At 39.6% G+C, this 18910-nt stretch overlaps 1 pseudogene; it reads right to left on the bottom strand.

The window, feature by feature from the left end:
- Nucleotides 1–8736: 8736 nt before the first annotated feature.
- LOC143896449 (uncharacterized) lies at nucleotides 8737–9635 on the bottom strand (annotated as a pseudogene).
- Nucleotides 9636–18910: the final 9275 nt, after the last annotated feature.

The raw sequence follows: 18910 nt of genomic DNA, 5'->3' as shown, positions 1-18910 counted from the left end.
GGTGGGAAGGTTTTTGCATTCTTTGTGGACTTTAAAGCAGTTTTGATAAAAAGTGGATAAAAGGAAATTGAATAAAATAATGAAGAAGATAGGAATTGAAGATAACTTGAGACAAAGAATAATGGAGACATATACAAAGAAACAAAAAAAGGAGTAGTGAAGATAAGAGATAAGAAGATAGAGGAATTTTGGAAAGAAAAGGGACTAAAACAAGAATGCCTGTTGAGCCCGAATTTATTCAATTTATACTTCATGGATGTAGAGGAAGGAATGAAAAAAGGACAAGCAGGAGGCCTTGTGATAGGGAAAAAAAAATTTTGGTCAATATCATACGCAGATGACGTAATGTTAATGGCGACGAGAGAGGCGGAATTGAAGGAAATGATGAGGAGGTTCAAGAGGTATTTGGAAGGGAAGGGTTTGAGTTTGAGTCCGGAGAAATAAAATATAACATTGTTTGAGAAAGCGAGGGGAAGAAGAAAGAAAAGGGAATGGAAGTGGGGAAAGGAAGAAATAGAGGAGGTCAAAGAAATAAAGTATCTGAAATATACATATATAGTACACGAAAATGATGTTTTTAGAAAATCGAATTTTTAAAAAAAATAGAAGTATACTACTCCCTTAAAAAATATATATATCTATATACACATATAAAAAATATAGATATGTATATATTGTGACGTTGCGGCCCGCCGCTTCGTGGCAGCGCCCCGCCGCCGTCACAAGGCGTGGAAATTTGAGCCCAGGGACGAGCCGGAGAGGCGACGACGAGATCTCCAGAGGCCAAAAATTGATATCGTTTCCGCGTTTTGACTATTCTTTTATTTTCATGTGTAATTATAATGCGCGCGGCGCCTCACCCACACCACGGCGAGTCTTCGAGGGAGTACCGATAACGAGAGAGGTCCGGGAGGACCAAGGACCGAGGAGGGGTGGCGAGAGCGGAAGCTACATGGATCACGGGCGGCGAGAGCAACGCGGCAAGCGTGCGGCAAATGAGGCAGCGATGGACAAGGCCGCAGATAGCGGGGCCCCAAGTACCGGGGAAAACCCGGCTTCAGCAAGCTGCCTCCACGAAATACCGGCCCGCGGGTCAACCGGAGGCACATCGGCCAGAACGAAGTCCAGTCCGCTGCCCAGGGACAAATTGAAGAAGTCGCTACGCCGCCGAGGGACCGTTGCGCGCCCCCGAAGGATCCACCTTACGACGATCCTGCGTTAGAATATTGCGCGAGCTTGCTCGATTGGTTGGCACGCCCCTACGGAAGGGGGTGCCGCATCGATTCCGTTATCGAGCGAATCTAGAGAGACACTCTCTGGTCGTCCGTCGATGAGTGCGAACGTTCTCTTTAAGATACGCGATATAGCCACCCCGAGTCGGGAAAATCGGTTACGCTGCGACGGTACAAGGTGACGGCGAGGAGCCCTACGAGGAGACATCACATCGGTGAGGTTGCCCGCAGTAATTAATATCGGGATGTAAAGCCACGACGCCGCCCTCCGGTGCACGCTCTCGTCCGGGATAACGTTGTAACATCGCGACGCGCACGGTCCCTTGAGACCGCGTATCGAATGGCGATCGACAGCGAGAGCGAAGGGCCTCGGGATGGTATTGTGGCCGCGGAATTGAGATAAAGACGCGATTGCGAGCCTCTGGAGATCGCGATAGATTTGTGGCGAAATCCGTTACTGCGAGTCCGTTTCGTATAATGTCCGCGCTCGTGATTGTGTCTCGCGCCTTCCGTGTTCACGGCGTATCGGATTACCCAATATTACTTAGGTTGCATTGTAGCCCGCGTCGGCACATCATTCGCGTTAATCGGCCGTCTGTGAGGGGCTAATTGCCTCAGAGAATCGTGCGTGTTAGGATAATTATGTTCGGATGCGTTGTTCGGTGAATGCGTGTTATTATTGCTCGCGGTAATCCCGCACATTTTTCCTCGCGTCCCTTCCAGTATTTCGCGCTACGCCGAGTGCCTCGGCGTCTCATTTTCGCGTTTGAAAATCACTGAGGACAGTGTATTGTATTCGCCCGAATGACTAGCGCTACCCTTGGTCATTTCTCGCGTTAGATTAAGCCCGTATTTTTGCGTTTGTTATAGTATTCCGCGTCTCCTCGCGATCGCGCCGAAATTAATCTCGCGTTATTGTGTTGCGTTCGGTCCTCATTACGTTGGGACGTGGCTTACGCCACGATCCATACTTGCGTTAGGCTTAAGATAAATGGGCGACAGAATTCTCGCGCAACTCCCGGCGTTGCGTTCACGCAATCCGCGCGTGAGGTATCGTCTTTTCGCGATCTTTCCTGCGAGATCTTATTTTCTATTTCCGTGATTATTCCGTGTTTACCGTCGATGTTCTATATTACTTGTAAGTTTGGTCATACTGTATCTCTCGGAGATAATCGCAGCGCCTTCTGCGCGTTACTAGACGATAGCGCAGTACTTCGTTTATTCTGGTGTCCGCGCCATCATTATTTCTTTTGTTTCATTTCTGACGCTTGCGCGACTGATTATATGATTTGTCTGACCGACCGAAGCCGAATCAGCCTTTATTGTTTCACGCGCGAATTCCTATCGAATAAATGTTACTTTGATTTGTTAATCGCTTGAGTTCGTGGACTTATTTATGGCGTGTCACCCCGCCGAATATCGCGCCGCCTTCCATCACCCCCGCCCCAGCCCTTAGGTCGAGCTAGCCGATTCCTCGCACATCCGCACGTCTCGCTTTGCGTCTCGTGTTGGTTTTCTTTCGCGATTTTGCGGACGCGCGTTGACGCGTCTGGCGCCCAACGGTAAATTCGTTTCGCGAAGTGTCGGAGGTGCGAGGGAATCGTCGGAGAGGCCCGTCATTCCGCTCTCCTTACTCCTTTTGATCCGGCACACGTCCCGGAGCGGTCCGGGAGTGAAAAAGTCGTGACAATATACAATACGTATATTTTTACAATAATTATATATATTTCAAAGAATTATTTAAATTTAAAATATATTTAATATTTAATATAGTCTAATTTTTTATTGTGTGTTTTATTAAATATAAAATATGAATCCTCCATTTAGAACAAAGTTATATTAAATATTTATTTATATTTTTTTTATTTTAGCTAATATTATATTTATTTGCAGTAAATATTTAAATTATAATTCTCATATTTTTAATGAAGGATGTAATTAATGCGCCTTGTGTCAATCAAGCTCACTTTCGACGTATCTTCAAAGGGTGTTCAAAAATTTCTGACGCGAGAATTTGAAATATATTTGCAAATGACAATTCAACGGAGAAAAAACACAGGTTCACATTTATTTAATTTTGCAAATTTATCTTTTATAACATAATGATAATATCATATTGTATAAAAACGAAATGTTTGAGAATTAATTCACTGAAACTATAATAATCTATAGATTTACAAATATTGTTTTAAATATTACAATCTTACAGATACATGTCGCGGAAAACGATGAAATCATCAGTTTATACAGTGGAAATCATAAGAATAATAATACGAAGTATCAAGACATTATTAAAAAATTCAAAAATACTCGCGACAATTTGGTCAAAAATTGCAAGTAAATTGCAAACAAATTCTACTCCAAATACTGAGCACGAGAGAGCAAAAGATAAGTGACAATTACTGGCGATTATTATCAAGATTAGAATTACAACTAATTGTATCAAAATATAAAATATAAATCTTATATATGTAATATATATATACATTGCTATTACATGGTAAAGCAAATTGGTGCTCGAATCGCTTAAGATGTTATGGAATCGTACAACAGGAGAAAGTGGAATAGACGATCGTCTATTCTTTATTGTCTAGGCAGCCGACTAGCCGAAGGGCCGAGCGTCGAGCGGGCCGATCGCCAATCAGTAACAATCGGTGGTATCGCTCGGTGCGCCGAGGCACTACAGTCTGCTGTTTTCCCGGTTATCCGTCGTTCGTCGTTATTGCTGCGCAGCGGAAACAGAAGAGTGTGCCGTGCTGTGCCGTAAGAATATAAGTAAAAAGATATTTTGCTGTTTCCTTTTGTTAAAATATCCCAAACAACACGCATATCTAAAAGATATTCTCGCAAGAAGGTTAAATTTATATAATCTTTTTGACACATCTACAAATCCAAGTTTAACGCACTGTGAACACGTACACGTTACACGTTACACATATCCATATTACGCACTTTCTCAGTAAATCGATTCTGTACAAAACTTATATATTAACTTTGTAACGCTGAACTAACATGTTGTTGTTGCATGACCAAATAAATCCCAGTTTAGAGAGGATCGAATAATATAAAAGAAAGAAAAAGAAATCTTTACAGAAATGTTATATCTTTTAATAAATAATATCTTTTATATATAATATCTATATTATAAGGCGTGTTATCTCTGGGATATATTAAGACTATATTAAGACACATAAGTTAAATTTATGATATAGGTCAGACGAGGCAAAAATAAAGGAAAAGAAACAGCGACAAAAGCAAGACCACATGGAAATAGAAAAAGATGTAGAGAAAGAAAATGAAGCAATAGAGGAAGAGACAGAGGATGACGAAGAGAAAGAAAACAAAAAAAAAGAAAAAAAGAGAGGAGGACGTTTTTTGAAGGAAAGAAATAAAATGTAAGTTATACATACTTCTATAATTTTTTTAATGCATGTTATTTTCATCACAGGAATGTGAAAATAATTTTTATTAGCACTTGATTCGCAAAGAACAATATGTATATCACGGCATTTTTTAATAATATTTTAAAATACATATAATTGCAAAAATAGTCAGATCAAAAAAATTCTAAGTTATTATACTTTCTCTTTTTTTTTATCTCAATTAAAAATTAAAAATAAAGACAGTGTATGTTCTAATATGTTGGAAAATTTATTAAGAATTTAAAATTGATAATTGAATCTCAATAAATTTCAAATTTTCTCTCTAAATGACATTATTTTTCGACATGACACTTTTTGACGCTTTATATATTACGATAATGTATTATTTATTTTTTATATGTTTTATCTAAATATTCAAAAGCACGAGGAAGAGGCGAATGGCGAGGCAGAAGGCGAAGCGGGGGGCGAAACGGAGGGCGAAGCGGCGAATGGCGACTGTGGCAAAGCGGCGATTTAGTCCAGTCAAATTAGACAAAAAAAAGGCTTTTGCTCGGAAGTGAAGCGGTATCAATGAAACTTTTTTAGGGTTGTTGGGGGAATGTAGAAGAGCTTATTTCTGAGTTGTCGGGTAAACGGACCGATGGGTTTTTAAGAGGGGGAGGGGAATAAAAAATTTTGTTTTTTCGCAACAACTCGGCGAATTTTGACCGTACATGATTTACTAACCCCTCATTTTGTAGCTCTTTTAAAGCCCTACAATTCATTTCCTGAAGATCCTAACTTAAAATCAATATTTGTCGAGTTCTAGCCGGTGAAAGTGGGAGAAAATGTATTTTGTCGCGGTTTTTTGCGTTTATCTCGTTTCCATTAATAGATAGAAATGTGCCGCCACTAATAAAGTTGTAGGGCTTAAAGAGACCTACAAAACGAGGGGTCAGTCGTTCAGATTCGTTAAAAATTGAGCCCAGGGAAGCCTCTAGAAGTCGCGCTTTTAACGCGTGGCCGATCGTCGCCGGCGGCGGCGCGCCGCCGCGATGACGATCGGCCATGCGACGGCGTGTGTCGAGTCGAGTGCGCTCGGGACTCGCTAGAACTCGACAAATATTGATTTTAAATTAGGGTCTTCAGGGAATGAATTGTAGGGCTTTGAAAGAACTACAAAATGAGAGGTTAGTAAATTATGTACGGTCAAAATTCGCCGAGTTATTGTGAAAAAACAAAATTTTTTATTCCCCCTCCCCCCTTAAAAACTTATTGATCCGATTAACCCGACAACTCAGAAATAAGCTCTTCTACATCCCCCCAATAACCCTAAAAAGGTTTCATTGATACCGCTTCACTTCCGAGCTCAAATGTTTAATTTGACTGGACTAATTGTCGAGAATGCCGAGAATGCCGAGTGCCGTGGTGGTGGGTAGCGAGGCGGTTGGCGTGGCGGACGGGGTGGCGGATGGCGAGGCGGGTGGCGAGGCGCGTCGCGAAGTGCGTCGCGAGGTGGGCGGCAAGACGGGTGGCGACATGTAAACATTTATTTTTAAAATAATTATGTATCTTTATATGTATCTCTATATGTATTTCTATATGTATTCTATGCGTGTGTGTAAAAAATATATTTTTATAATTATATATATATATATATATATATATATATATATATATATGTTCTCTCTGTAATTGGCGCTGTAATTTAAAGAGATATCATTTCTTTTTTGTAATTGTAATAGATCACTTGAAGCGCGACTCTTCTTTTTGATAAGGTAACATAATTTTGTGATGTGTATCACTTGGGTTATAATTTTTCGAAAATAAAGATACTACTGCTTAGATTTTTTTTAGACTTTTTGAGATATAGATAAAGATTACGTCTACCACTTGTTACTTAAGTTTTGTCGAGATTATTAATTTTACGGCAACTGCGACATTCTCAGGTAAACTCTAGTAAATATTTACAAAACTTTTTTAACTGTTAAACTGTTTTATTTTTTTATTATAAAGATTATTATTATTATTATTATTATTATTATACAAAAATGGAGACAAAGGTCTCGCACTCGGTCCACGGCCAAGGTGGTACAATCCTATGTGTAACGAACATGTCGCAAAAAGATATAGCACTTGCGCGTCGCAATATAATTTTGACGTAGAACTACGTCTTTCTCGGGGGGTATGGGGGTACGACTGCAACGTTTTCTTGCAACGTTTTCATGCGACGTTTTCATGCAACGTTTTCTTTTTTTCGAAAAGTATTTTTTAAAAATATACTTTATTATATAGTTTTTGAAAGCTCTCTCGATGTAAGCTAAATGTTTTCGTGGTTAATTTTTCGATATGGGTTTGTTCTCAAAAAGTATTAAAGGAAAATATACTTTATTATATAGTTTTTGAAAGATCTCTCTCGATGTAAGCTAAGGGTTTTTGCAATTTCATAAATAAATGAATGAATAAATAAATTGATGAATGGATTTAATAAATACATAAATAAATGAATGAATGGATGAATGGATGAATGGATGAATGAATAAATGGGTGAATGGATGAATGGATTTAATAAATAAATAAATGAATGAATGGATGAATGGGTGTGTGTGTGTGTGTGTGTGTGTGTGTGTGTGTGTGTGAATTGATGAATAGATTTAATAAATAAATAAATGAATGGATAAATGAATGAATGGATGAATGGATAAATGGATGAATGGATGAATGGGTGAATGGATTTAATAAGTAAATAAATGAATGAATGGATTGATGAATAGATGAATGGATAAATGGGTAAATGAATTAATGGATTTAATAAATAAATGAATGAATGGATGAATGGATGAATGGATGAATGGATGAATGGATAAATGGATGAATGGGTGAATGGATGAATGGGTGAATGGATTTAATAAATAAATAAATGAATGAATGAATGAATGAATGGATGAATGGATGAATGGGTGAATGGATGAATAGGTGAATTGATGAATGGTGAATGAATAAATGGGTGAATAGATGAATGGATTTAATAAATAAATGAATGAATAGATGGATGAATGGATGAATGGGTGACTGGATGAATAGATTTAATAAATAAATGAATAAATAGATAAATGGATGAATGGATGAATGGATGAATGAATGAATGGATGAATGGATGCCTATTGCGTATGCGCTTTGCGGACGATTAGGCTTCACTACCTTTCTCTCTCGCACAATTAACGTTTCTCTCTTGCACGATGTCGGACACAGACTCGATGTTCACGGCCTCTTCCATATATGTTCTATTCTAATAGACGTAGTTCTACGTGTTGATTGCGGCACAGTTGTTACTGTGCTTGTTTGATTTTTTTTCATGTGTTTATTTTTAATCAATAAAATATTTTTTCATGCATTTTTATTGCATTTATTAAACATTTTTACCAATTTTTTATACAAAAAACATGAATTTTAACCTCTCCATAGCCGCCATTTTATATCAGTCATATAAAACTTTTTAAAAAATATTTTGTTATTGTCCTACATGTTTATATTTTATTCCCAAGGTCGCAAGTTTTACGATTTAAAAAAAAAATCCGTTTTTTAGAGACAATAATATTTGATCGATTTTTTTCAAAAATTATGCAACTTCACTTTGCAAAAAAATATACTTTTTGGAACCAATTGTTATGACGCTAATTTCTTCTTAAAGTATACAACTCTTGACCTTTCAAATCATGTATAAGAAACCCCTTGTATTTTTTTAGTCAGTATTACGTCAATTTAAAAAAAAGCAAATTTTTTCGCTTTTTTAGAAAAACACTAACATTTATATTTTTTAACTTAGAATAATCTACCTGGCAGTCTTGTAGATCTTTAAAAGACGCATCGATTAAAAAAAAAACTTAAAATTGATATATTTGTCTTGAAGATACAAGCTGGAGAAAACGGCATGGGTCTCTGAGACCCTGGTGAGATAATATCGGGGTGTAAAAACGTAAGGTAACTGAGAGTTAAAACCAAAGTAAAAGTGATATTAAGTTATATGCATTGTTGCCACTTGTTTTACATTAATTATATACCAATTCAGCATATAAATATGTATATTTTTGTACTTTTGATACAGAAATAAAAAATTAAAAATTGTACTGAATATATAGTATTTATTCGTATAACGTATGATACGTAGATCCTACATGTATACGTTCATATTGTCATGTAACTTCACCTGCGGATGATAGCAAATATTCAATTAAAATATCTCTTTGCTCGTATGCTTCGCGAGTTACCCTATGTGCACTGCAAGACCTTAGACGTTTTATTCCTTCGTTTTCATTTCTCCATCTTCCTGGTATTACTGTTCCCATATCATTATCATGATCGACAAAGTTTGTTATTGGGCAGTATGTTTGTTCGCATGATAATTTTTTGGCGTTTTCAGTCATTAAAAAATTGTGTAAATTTACGCATGCTAAAAGATATCGATCAACAGTTGATGGATGAGAACAATTTGACGAAGTATTCGCCATCTTGACACTAGAATACCAAAAGCATATTTTCGACTTGCACGTGATAAACGATAATTAAATATACTTTTGTTATCGCTTAAATATCGACCAGAATAGGGACGCATAACATTTTTATGCAACTGAAAAGCCTCATCACTAACGACAAAATAGGGCAATTTTATATCACATCCAGGTTGTTGTAATCTAAAATTACAACAAGTAATTATCGAAGTATATTATAATAAATTATATTATCATAAAATTTTAGAATGGTCTTTCGAAAGACTTCGAGGGAACGGTCTTTCGAAAGGCTTCTCAATTTACGCCGACGCGGACGCGGAAGTTCATCAAGCTTCCACGTCAATCAAACTATTGCGATATGCATAAGAATGTGCGACGACGCATTTCGACATTCGTGGAACCGCGGAAGTTCATCAAACTTCCGCGTCAGTATTGCGAGATGCATAGGAATGTGCGACAACGCATTTCGACAATTGCGGAACCGCGGGAGTACAGCGAGATTGCGAATGTGCTCGGTCACTGACCGACCTCATTCGGGGGACCGTCGAACCCGGCAGAAAAGCGCCGACAGGGCATAAATCAAAACAATATAAAGGACCGTCGAAGAAGCCGCGACGGAGAGTAGTACACCGGAAACTCTGCCCGTGCCGTTCTCGTAAGTCGTGTCGCGAAAGTTTACATTATAACGAAGCGCGTGCGAGTTAAAGTAATTGTGAAAAGCAAATACAAGTGTAAGTTAGTGAGTGTAAAAGGGGCGCTGAAATAAAGCTTCAGTATAAAGTGAAAAGAAGTAAAGTTCATTTAACAATGCCTACACCTTGTTCCACCTGCGAATCCGAGCTCTTCCTAGTCTGCCCGCCTGTGCCTACCGAGTTCCAACTCGTAAGGTCAAAAGATCCCAAAAATAATAACGTTTTGCCGTAAGCCGTCACCAACCGGCGACGCGGCACAACATAATTTGGTGGCAGCGGTGGGATTGACCAAAGCACCAGGACAACTAGGAAAGACAACAGTAAGCCTGCCTAAGGTACGCAAATAAAGTCTACCAGTTAACGCTGAGTACGACTAACAAGGAAGGAAATAAGTACGGTGGAACATCTGTGGATTGACCAAGAATCAGATCGACCGGCGGAAATAACCAAGGTACAGAGCGACCAAGGTATCAACAACGGTACTGAGCCAAAAGGGATCGATCAAGGCATCCTCAAGGACGCCAAAGCAGCGGACGACGCCAACCAGCGGACAACGCAGAAGCAGCGGACAACGCAGAAGCAGCGAACAACGAGAAGCAGCAACTACGTTCGACAACCAGCATCTTACGTCACGCCAGGGCCAGCCGCAAACAACGGAGCCTGCGAGCGACCATGCGAGTTGTACTTCTAATGTAAGTCGAGAAAATTTAAAATTGTACTACGCGTGAATGTCGGGAAAAAATAGTCCTCCCCAAACGCCGATAGCCAATGCGTCGTGGTTAATCAACGAATTTTCACCACGGGTGAATAGTCCGCGCGCGACAACACAAGCGACTTTAGATAACGTTCGTGTAGCATTAGAAACGCGACACTCGGACAGCGAAGCCAAGTTACCGGAGCACGTTATTACCGAGCGCGAGTTTCCGTTTGGTAATCTTGACGAGAGTTTATTCTCAAACGACCCCATTGACCGGACGGACAAAAAACCGCGTAGAAGCAGACCATACGTTAGCTGAACTCCTAGCCGAGTATCTTTGCGACGAGAATTTTTGTTAACCTCGTACGAAAGCGACATATTCGACCCCAACGAATATTATCAGGAAAACGGCGAAGACACGCGAACGGAAAACTTTATCTTAGAAGAACGCACTCACATAAATCAGCCACCAGCGCAAATTAAGGAAATTGAAATGGCACAGCCACCAACGAACACACAGTACGCACCTCTATCTTTGGAAACGCACGACGTAAAAGCAATATACGAATTATTACGGGAAATGCAGAAAATGCAAGAGGAATCACGTATAGATGAAATGCGTGACAAAACGCGCGAATTACGAGAGCGGTTACTAACACTAGAAAATAGTGCACGAAACGACGACCAAGAGGGAATCGGAAACGGAAGAATTTCGAACGAAAATTACGGACGGACGGAACGCGATATAAGGAATCGGCGTAGCTCCATACCGAACGTCATAACATTAAAAGAAGCCCATAGCTTGATCCCTGAGTTTGATGGGACATCGCGACAGAAATTACAAGAGTTTATAAACGCGTGCACATATGCGGTACATAATATACGACCTACAGATGAAGAATCATTAGTACAAGCGATCTTATATACAAAACTAAAAGGAAAGGCAATGCAGGATTTTGAAACGCGAGATATACAAACATTCGCTCAATTAAAGCAGCAATTAGAAGATTGCTATCAAGCCAAACAGAGCACCACTCATTTGCAGATTGAATTTAATACGCTCAAACAAAAACCACACGTAAGTGCGCATGCTTTTGGGCAACGAGTCGATCTATTAGCCATGAAGATATATGACTCTATGATCGAAGGAGAAAATCACTCCAGTATGTTTAAACGCGCGATCCAGCAAACGATACAAAAACAAGCTTTAATTAACTTTCAAATAAGATTGCGCGACGAATTAAAAATACTAGTACGTTTGCAACGATATGCAACGTTACAAGAAGCCATAACGGGAGCGAGCGCGGAAGAAAAGCTCATAGGGCCGACCGCGACAAAAACGGGCGCCTCGCCATACAAAAATAAGCCAGAATATGCGAGACAACCCCAAAATCAGAGCGTACAATGTTTTAAATGTGGAAAAACTGGTTATTATGGACGGGAATGCCGAAGCCAAGGAAACGCCAAGGAAATTACCTAAACCTAGCAAACTTGCACAAATAAATGCACTGCAGAAATATTGCAATTATTGCAAAAAATCGGGGCATAACCGAGATGAGTGTTGGACATTAAAAGGGTGAAGCTACACCCCCAACACCAATAAATCTAGAGAAAACGAAAAAAGGCAACAATTGAAAGTGCCGAACCGCAGGAAGAACGCTGACTCTGCAAGCAGCGAAGACGAGCAAGAGGAGGCGAGAGGAAAACAACCACGACCTGCCTCAGAATATCGGGTTACACATATCAAAAGTGTGCCACACGCCCGTACGAAGCCAGAACTGTTATTAACAAGGTTACCCATACGAGAGGTAAAACCCGGAGCATCGAATATGCTATATGACTCTGGTTCAACAATTTCATTAATAAAGCTAAACGCGTTAAAAGATGACGCACCAGTCTATGAAGATCGCACAGCTCTCACCGGAATCACGGGACACAAAATACACACACTCGGAAAAGTGTATATGCGACCATTGAAACAAATAAATTAAAAATTAAACACGCATTTTATGTGGTAGGAGAGGACATGGCCATAGAATACGATGGAATCCTAGGAATAGATTTCCTACGGAAACACGCCGCATCTTGCAATTACGAGCAAATGCAATTAAAAATAAAGGAAGAAACTTTCAAATTGCACTCGTATGGAAAGGTCACACTAAAGCCTCGTAGCGAGACTATAATAGAGGCAATTACGGATAAGAATGAAGAAGGTATCGTACAAGCAAGACAGATGAAACCAGGAGTTTATATTGGAAACTGCCTAGTGAAACCGGAGAATCATATTTGCATTGTAAGCGTAATAAATACTACAGACGAGGGAATTGAAATACCGATTCCACAAGTTACGCTGGAAAAACTAGAAACAGATACTCATACGAAAATACATGCAACAATGACGGGAAAAGAAACTAAACCTGCTGTATCTCGAAACGAACGCATCTGACTAGCATTGCGTACGCAGCACTTAAACGCCAAGGAAAAACGATCGCTCCAACACATATGCGAAGAATACGGCGATTTATTTCACTTAGAAGGAGAGCCATTATCGTGTACTGCAGCAGTAAAACATGAAATAAATACACGCGCTGATGCTGCGCCTGTGAATGTAAGACCATACCGACTTCCAAACAAGCATAAAGCGGAAGTAAATCGGCAAGTACAAAAAATGTTAGAAAACAAAATAATTCAAAGCAGTACTAGCCAATGGAATGCACCGTTGTTAGTGGTACCTAAAAAAGCTGACGCAGCCGGAAATCCAAGGCTCCGAGTAGTTGTAGACTTTCGGAAGCTAAACGATCTAACGATAGGCGACTCATTCCCACTGCCGAATATCACTGATATACTTAATCAGTTGGAGAACGCCAAGTATTTTACTACGCTAGATCTGGCATCTGGGTATCACCAGATACCGATGGCCGAACGAGATAAACACAAGACGGCATTTTCGACACCTTACGGCCACTACGAATTTAATCGCATGCCGTTTGGACTAAAGAGCGCACCCGCAACGTTCCAGCGGTTAATGACTTTTGTACTAACTGGCCTACAGGGAATTAAATGTCTTGTGTATCTAGATGACATAGTAGTGTATGGACCTAGCCTGGAGGACCACAACAAACGATTAAGAGAGGTGCTACAAAGACTCCGAAAAAACTGTTTAAAATTACAACCGGAGAAGTGTGAATTCTTGCGCAAGGAAGTGATCTACCTAGGCCACATTATATCGGAGAATGGAATTTCTCCAGACCCGTCAAAACTAGTAGCGATAAAAGAATTTCCTACGCCAAAAAGAGTTAAGAACGTGCAATCATTTATCGGCTTAGCCGGTTACTATAGAAGATTCATAAAAGATTTCTCGAAGATAGCCAAACCGTTAACAAAGTTAACAAAGAAAACGGAAAAATTTGAATGGACTTCAGAGCAAGAAAATGCTTTCAACAATTTAAAAAAAAAACTAACAACGGCACCTGTGCTTGTATCCAGATTTTACGCAAGAGTTTATTGTAACTACTGACGCATCCGACTATGCCATCGGAGCCATACTATCTCAAGGAAAGATAGGTGAAGACCAACCAATAGCGTATGCCAGCCGAATTCTATCACGAGCAGAACAAAACTACAACACCACAGAGAAGGAGTTGTTAGCCATTGTATGGGCGGCCAAACACTTCCGACCATACGTCTATGGTACCAAATTTAAAATTGTGACCGATCACAAGCCGTTAACATGGTTATTTAACGTTAACGATCCAGGCTCAAGATTGATTCGATGGAGATTACAACTGGAAGAACACAATTACGAAATTATACACAAAGCCGGAAAGGCGAATGTAAATGCCGATGCGCTGAGTCGCAATGTAAAACGAGACAAAGCTGCTTCAGAAGAAGAGCCGAAAATTCACACGATAAACGAGGACAACGCCAACGAAGATGAAGCAAAAATATATACAGAAGAGGAAAAGAAACAAATATTATATGAGTATCATGATGCACCTGCAGGAGGGCACCAAGGCGCCGAACGAACAATAAATAGAATACGGTTAAATCATAACTGGCGCGGATTGACAAAAGACGTCGAAAAATATATAGCTAAATGCGAGCTATGTCAAAAAAATAAGTTATCGCAGAAAAATAAAGTACCGTTGGTAATTACGGACACACCTACCAAGCCGTTCGAGAAATGTGCTTTGGATATTGTAGGGCCACTTACGATTACAACGAATGGAAATAAATACTTGTTAACATTTCAAGATAACTTAACGAAATATAGTAAAGCAATACCAATTCCAAACCAAGAAGCAAGTACAGTAAGTAAGCAATTTGTGACAAAAATTGTCTTAGAGCATGGAATTCCAGAAAAAATTCTGACCGATCAAGGCACGAATTTTTTGAGCGAGGTATTCAAAAACACCTGTAAACTCTTGAAGATAAACAAAATTCAAACTACCGCGTATCATCCCGAAAGCAACGGAGCACTCGAAAGATCCCACCGAACATTAGCAGAATACCTGCGACACTACATAAACGAGGACCAAACGGATTGGGATGAGTGGATACCGTTTGCGATATTCGCATATAATACAACGCCGCACACAGCGACCGTTTGAGCTAGTATACGGTCACCAAGCTGAATTACCGACAGCACTGACAAAACCACCTAAACTCACGTATAACTATGATGATTACGCACAAGAGTTACGGGAAAGATTAAGAGCGACCAACAAAGTTGCCAGGGAACACGTACAAGAGGAAAAGATAAAAGCAAAAAAACAGTATGATACGAAGACTAAAGAAACCAGTTTTCGTGTAGGTGACAGAGTACTCATGCACGATGAAACGTTACGACGAAGACGTTCAAAGAAACTTGAATCCCTATGGACAGGACCGTACACAATTATCGAAAAGAATTCAGATGTTAATTATACTATAAAGAAAGGAAGAAAAATAATGCGCCTACATGTAAACAAATTAAAACTTTTTATAGAAGAATAAAAAAAGGGGAGAGAGAGAAAGAAATGCACCCTGAAACAGAATGTCTCTGTTACAGAATACTCGCGTGCTGGAGAGGGCAAGCATTAGCCCATGCAGAAAAAACGGAACCACATTATAAACTCCAACAATTCCAATATCACCCAGGGATGTATTACGAGAAGCTTGGAAGAATGCACTATTCCCGGAAGACATGGAAATTAGTCATTAAAGACACGAGCAAATTGAAAAATATCTACAGGAAGCAAAAATTACATGCGATAATAAGATTTTACAATTACTGCATAAGGAAACGTGCCTCACCTTTGAAAATATCGCAAGAAGAGAATTAGACTATTTAATAGTGTGAGAAAGGCGAAAAAAATAAATTTATGAGGAAGTTTAATTCAATAAGTACATTTGATTATACTGAGCACAAAATAATAAAATTATAAATAATATGTTCTTAAACAAATGTACTTATTGAATTTCCTCATAAATCTATTTTTTTCGCCTTTCCCACACTATTCATCGCAATTGTCGTGTACTATGCCGAGATCTTCATCATGCTTTAGTAAAAAAGTATATCTAAATTGATTCAGAATTGTCTGAAACGCGTTTTTAACTACACTTTTGTGAGTCAAATATTACTACTGCCTCACAAAAAAATTTATAAAAAATTCCCAAAAATTCTGCGCAACTTCCAACTAGTCTTAAAATTCTTCTAATACTCCCTAGAATATTCCCTATAAATTTAAAAAAAATAGAAAATGGGGTTTTTGAGATATTCAAATGTTTGTGTGTTTTTTTACTTTATTAGTTTAAAATCATTATTATAAAATTTTGAGATAATTTTTTTTTAAACTATGATCTAAATAGCGTATTTTATGTTCAATGAATTTTTTTCTTAGACGTTGTCTAATAGGCGAAAAAATTCAATATTTATTATTACCTATAAAAAATAAGTCCCTTTGAAACGGCATCATGTTGAAAACCAGGTATTGCGACATGCGGTAAATGCTTTAAATTTTGCAAATACATTTTTTGCGATTTGAAATATTTTGTGATTTTTTCAAGAAAGAGAAATGTAAATTTTATGTAATGAAAGTGAGGAGTTATTAATTCCCATCTGAGTACAATTAAATTGTGAATATCATGTATTTTAATAGAACAGAAATGTGGTAACAATACTGCTGAGACATGATAAGTGGGTATTTGAAAAGTTTTCTTAAAAAGTGTCCATATGTCAGTATCATAAGTATTATATGTTTCTTGAATTGGCATATTCGACAAAATTTTGTAACTTTGAGGATGTTTTATCATAATGCTAAAATTCGCCTGAAATACCGGATCGTCCCAACAAAGAAATAATCGTCGAGCTCCCATTGGCCACAGATTTGTCACCACTATCCATCTGTCACATATTAACGATTAGACAACTATAAATATTCAATTACTGTGATTATTAAAAGTCGAGGAATATACAATTTAGCCTTTCTATACGCTATTTCAAAATCAATTTCAGTTTTGTTCTATTGTAATATTCCAGCGAACACTAAGTTACATGTAACTTACTGCAAGATACAATTTTTTACTCAACAATGTAAATGCAAATATAACACATCATGTTTGTGTTTCCATTAAAATAAATTGTGAATTTGTCGTACAGCGTGTAATATACAAATCCAATATAAACTTCTCAATCATGGTAAAAATTTAAGAAATTTTTAGCACTTAATTCTTGATTGTTATTTAACTTTAATAAAAAACTATATCTTTGACAGCCTTTGCAGTCTTGAAATTTAGCAAAACATACATGAGAAAGCACCCAGATAGCCAAGCGTGTCTGAGTAAAATTGCGCAAACCTGTGATTGTTTATGATGCTGGCAACTTGCCATATATTTACTTCAATTAGTTTCGAGTAATTTAATATTTGAAGCAACACGCAGACAACAATATATGTATTGCCAGCAATTTATCGGCAAGAGAGCAGCATCCCAGGTAGTAGAATAACGTCTAAGACGTCATTAAGACGGTCTTATGACGTAATTTGACGTCACTCTGCTACCTGGGATCAAATTTACTTTGCGTTGCTAGCAATATGACAGCATTGTGTGATTATATGAATTATTACAGCAACATGACAGCAACAGCTCGAATTTTAAATCAGACGTTTTTAGACTGCAGCATAAGTTACCGACAAGTTGCTGGCAAGTTGCTATACAAAATTATTATATCGTGAAGGCATCAACTTGCCGACAAATGCGGACTCAGCTTTCCGATGTGTTTCAGATCTATGGGGAACTTTATCCCGTCGAGATTCAGCACCGTCGCGTAATCGGGATACGAGCCGCATCGTTCCGCGTTCCGCTCGGCGGGATACAGAGCCGCGACCACCGCGCGTGCGAAACACGTGTCCTTCTCCGATCGCACGTTCACCACCGTCTTTTTAAGTCTTATACCTCGCGGTATTTCCATCCAACATCCCACGCGCACGTTCACCGTTAGGTTCAGTATTCTAGACAACGCCCATCCGCTGTCGCGTTCCTGAAATTTGTCCAACCCTGCTAGAATTGCGTCGCGCACGCGCCTATCGTACCACTCGCTCAGATCGGACGCTTGGAAGAGCTGTTCGTTCCGCGTAACGATACTCTTCACGTCGATCTTATCGTTCGCTACGAATTCTCCATTGAACATGACATTGAACTTCAAGCACGTGTGTCTGTTCAAATTGTCCTGCACTTTTTCGAGCACGGTGCCCTTTGCATCCTCGAAAAATCGCGCGGGTTCGATGTACGTCGAGTTCGTCGCAACGCCGGTGAGCACGCGACTTCGGAACGCCGTATCGATCTCGACCCACGAAAATCCTCCGCTGACGTTGCTGCTGCTACCAGCACTCTCACCGTCCAAACCGGCACCCACGGCGCGTTCGAATTGCCGACGCAGATCCTCCCTCGAACCTTCCAGTCGCGCTATTCGAGCCACCAGAGCGGTCACGGCTCCGGTGTTGCCTCGCCTTCCGGAGCGTCCGACTCGACAGCTCTCCCGCAGGAGCTGGAGACACTCGTCGCATCGTCGTCTCCACGCGCGATACCCGTCCGCGTCGCGGACGTCCGCGGCGAGCAATTCATCGCACTCTTTCTGCATGTTATCCAGAAGGGCCTTTCACCCTCGGGAACACAGAATTTCACTCGATCGAAAAGACGACGAGACCCGTAGGTGTAAATCCTACGTAGCTTCTTTCCTCCGAACACCGTCTGATAATAATGATGATACTTGAGCGGCAATTTACGCGTATAATCGTGCGCCCTAGCGGAATTTACCATCGTCGTCTCTATCCACGCGCGCTCGCGCGCAGTTCGCGCTCCGATCTCTCTCCGCAAATGATGAGTCGCCAGATTCCATCGCACGTCCTCCTTCACCACCACCAACGCACATGCGTTTGAC

Source organism: Temnothorax americanus, unplaced genomic scaffold (genome assembly GCF_048541705.1).
Source record: "Temnothorax americanus isolate GAGA-0224 unplaced genomic scaffold, ASM4854170v1 Scaffold183, whole genome shotgun sequence".
Taxonomy (NCBI): Eukaryota; Metazoa; Arthropoda; class Insecta; order Hymenoptera; family Formicidae; genus Temnothorax; species Temnothorax americanus.
Note: the sequence above shows the minus strand (reverse complement) of the source record. Positions and strands in the feature narration are given on the sequence as shown.